Consider the following 4,328-nt stretch of genomic DNA (forward strand, 5'->3'; position numbering starts at 1 on the left):
GGAGCCACAGCCCCCCTTAGAGCCTCCACAGGAGCCACAGCCCCCTTTGCCACAGCTGGAGCAGGAATAGGCTGGCACACAGCAGCACACGGGCTTGCAGCAGCAGACGGGCACACAGCAGCTGGAGCCGCAGCCCCCACAGCTGGAGCCACAGCCCGCACAGCTGGAGTTGCAGCCTCTGGAACAGCCACAGCAGCCCATGGTTCTGGTGGTTGAGGGTGGAGCGGGTCTGAGGAGCAGGTGGAGAAGGAGATGTTCAAGTGTGGAGCCTCCTGGGCCTGGGCCCTTTATACCCCTGCTCAGGGTCAGGGTGAGGCTGGGCATGTGGTCACTTCCTGGTTCCTGTTTGTGTCCTGGTCTGGGGAACCTCGTCTGCACTTTACTGTCTGTGACTCCTGTTTTCACTGTGATTTCCTCGAAGGCACTGTCAGGTCTATCATGGAACGTTGCGCATTAGCTGGTGACTTCACCTTTCCATTGCCGTGGTAAGGAAGCACAGAGATGGCCGTGAGTCACTCAGAGACCTGACCCTGACAATTGATTTTGACCCCATGGCTCCTGGATTGTCCCACGTGTGCCATCTTTTGGAGCCACATCTCTCATTTGGGAAGAGCCTCTGCCCTGTGTCTTCATTATCTGCAGAACCTCCTGGCCAGGGGACTATTCCTGAAGCTCCCTGGACCAGCAGCATCAGCTCTGGGATCTTCAGGGTCCTTGTCTGTGTCAGACTTTGCTAGAAGGTTTTGAGTACTGGCTGAGACCGTGGACGTAAACTGCTCATCCCCAGACTTTGCAGCTTGTGTGCTCCAATGACAACAGACACGGCAGACACTGTAGAAAGCCCCTGGACAGCATGACGACTTGCCAGAGTTAAAATAGTACCTGTGAGTGCCCCCAGCCCAGCCTAGCAGGTGTCAGGAAGCGATTTAGACTATCTCCCGTGTGGCACATTGGAGCCCCCCTCCTTCTGCCCTGGGGCAGGGGACAGTGAGTTTCCCGGGGGTTGGATTTCAGGGAGGGACAGGCTCATCCCCGGGGCAGTCATGTGTGGCCAGGGACAGCCCTTCCTACAGCCCCGCCCCTCCAGAGTTACATACAGATACATTTGTACCCAAGTGCTTGAAATAATTCATTAGACACTGCAGGTCTCTCCCCAGGGTGTCTGGGAATTGTTTTTTACTTTGGGGACATTTCCTTGTGTGGGCCTTTGCTGTTCTCAGTCCTCTGATTCCCTGCAGGTTCAGCGAGCCGGGCAAAGTGGGTCTGAGGACTAAATAGGTAAGGAGGGACTCCTGAGATGCTCCAACTGCACTGTCAACACGGCAGTGGTCTCGGCCCCTCCTGCTGGCGACGTCCACCAACAAGCAGTTTTGGAGCACACACCCCAGAAACAGGTGTATTTGTATAATGTATGTATGTGTCTATCTAGTCACTTGTCACAGATTAGTTAATTCTTCATCTTTTTAGCTGAAAACGCACATAAATATGTTTTAATATTTTCTCCTTTGCTTCACTTTGGGGACCTCTGTGTAGACCCATTAATTCCTACTTGTGGTTCCTACACTCCTCTTTGCAATTATACTGAGCCTCTCCTTAGACAACTCTACATAGATGCTCATAGACACAAAATTTTGCATAAAATTTCGAAGTATTCTTATAGAACCTGATGTCCACCATGGTTTACAGACTCCAGATTAAGAACCCAAAGAACAGGAGGCTCCAAGCGAGGGAGGGCTGGAACTGTCTTTCCTAGTATTTACTGTGGGCTTACATAAAACGTGGTGGACTGAGCACTCGGGCTTCACTCCCCTGCCACCTGACACCACAATAAAATAAGAGAAAGGCCCAAGGGCTGTGTGTGTGTGTGTGTGTGTGTGTGTGTATGTATGTGTGTGTGTATAAATAAATGGTAAAATGCTACCTGATTTAGCTGAGCAAGAAAAGTCACCATCAAAGGCCTGCAGAGACAGCTACAGATGAGAAAATCAATATATCAATAGCAGTGATTGGCTTGCCATGAGAACAGACAGACATTGATGGAATGTGACTCTTTCTCTCTCTGCTCACATCCCTTCTGGGTAAAGTCAGATGCATGTCAGAAGCAGCCCTGTGGAGAGGCCCACGTGGTGGGAACTGAGGCCTCCTGCCCCAGCTATGGGAGGGCACCATCTTGGGATTAGATTCTCCAGCCCCAATCACACCACAGGTGATGCAGCCCATGTGACGCAGCCCAAGTGACGTAGCCCAGGTGACGTAGCCCAGGTGACAGAGCCCAAAGTGACATCCTGACTAGAACCTCAGGGGAGACCCTGAGCCAGGACCACCTAGGAAAACTTAGAGCTTGACAGAAAGATTGACGACAAAGTCAGCATTCAAATGAAGAATGTTGAAAAAGCAGCACAGACTAAAATCAAGGCAATAAGAAGGAAAAAGAACAAAAATAGCAGAAGGAAAGTTGTCTGGAAAAAAATGTTTGAGACAGGCGATCTCTGAAAAACTGAGCATTAAGAATGAAGCAAGATAGAGGTAAAAAAGAAAAAGATTAAAAAATGACGAAAAGGAAAATAAAATATAAGAAATTAAAAATTAAGAAAAGATATAGATAAAATTCAAACTGAGGAAGGTTAAATAATCCAGATACGACAGATTTTTCAAAAGCAATATTGGGAACAACTTTTGCTAGTAAATTCGAAAACTAGAAGAAATGGATGCATTTCTGGAAAAAGACATGAAATCATAAAATTCACACAAAACGATAGTGAAAACTTGAATAAACCAGTAACCATTAAAGACATTGAGATGATCACCAGAAAACTGAAGCCCCCTAAAGTCCCAGAGCCAGAAGATTTTATAGAAGAGGCTAACAGAGGTTCCACTCTGACTTAAATTTTAGGAATAAAACAAAAGGGAAAGCTGAGAAGGTTTTACCATGAAGCTAATGTAACTCTCATTTCAAAATCAGGTCAGGACTGTAAAACAACAACAAAAAAAATGATAACAAAAATATACAATTTCTAAATCAAATATTAGAAGAATCCAGTATGCTTATTAAAAAATAACACATCACAATCAAGTGGGGCCGACTCCAAGAATATTAGCCCGGTTTACTGTCAGAAACTATATTATCGTAACTCATCACAAAGATGGCTTGAGGGGGAGAAGAGTTTAAACGATCATCTCAGCAGATGTAGCCAAAATGTTTGATGGATTAGCGATGACATTCCTGCCCAGAAGCTGAGGAACAGAACAATCTTCCTAAGTTGGTATAAGCTATCAAATCCCTATAGCAAATATCATGCTTAACTAAGACATCTTAGACGCATTTCCCTAGAAATTTATAGGTTACATCAAGACACATCACCACTGTAGGAAAAGACAAATCAGTCCTTGCCGATGACACGTTCATCTGCAAAGAAAAACAATCAGAATCGACAGAGATAACATTAGAAAAAGAGAAGTCAGCAAGGTTGCAGAATGCCAGGTCAATATCCAAAAATCGATACTACTGTATATCAGATGCAAAGAAAAACAATCAGAATCGACAGAGATAACATTAGAAAAAGAGAAGTCAGCAAGGTTACAGAATGCCAGGTCAATATCCAAAAATCGATACTACTGTATATCAGGAACTAGAAAATGAGGTAACAGTTACGAAAGAAGGATCGGCCAGTTAGGAACGCTTCTCATCGTGACAAGACCTTTAGTAAACTACTCAGCGCTGTAAACCCTTCACTGGTACAACTTAGCATGTTAGAGACATTGTTCCAGACACGGTGGCGGGAACTTGGTACGTGATACAGGGAGCTCACAAACCAGTGATCACGACTATAGGAAAATATCATGTACATGGCATTTCCTGAGTCAGGAATTCTTCTAAATACTTTTTATATGTTGCATCATTTAATGAATATCGCACAGCACACCTCTGAGACAGGTGCTATCATTAAGCCTGTTCTACAGAGGAGAAGACCATGGCACCCCTAGGTGTGCCCCCAGACAGACGACCACGCAGGAGGGGTCCCACCGCAGCCTGGCGCTGGAGGGGCAGCTGGAGCGCCAACGGTGCCCGTGACCAGGGGGACATGTCCGAGGCGGAGGATGCCCGTGCTGGTAACTCTATCAGAGGGGAGAAGATGGGCTGGATTTATACAAAGAACTGTGGTGTAATTTTTATCAGTGTTGTACCCAGCAAGAGAAAGGAATGAAATAAGGTCCGTGGCATATGTACACAGATTTAAAAATAAAAACTACATTGTGTTTTAAGTACGTACACGTGTGTGGATATATTAGAAATATATCAGTGTGGGTCCATTTTTATGGGAAGAGAC

The sequence above is a fragment of the Galeopterus variegatus genome, unplaced genomic scaffold (genome assembly GCF_000696425.1).
Source record: "Galeopterus variegatus unplaced genomic scaffold, G_variegatus-3.0.2 Scaffold10034, whole genome shotgun sequence".
Lineage (NCBI taxonomy): Eukaryota > Metazoa > Chordata > Mammalia > Dermoptera > Cynocephalidae > Galeopterus > Galeopterus variegatus.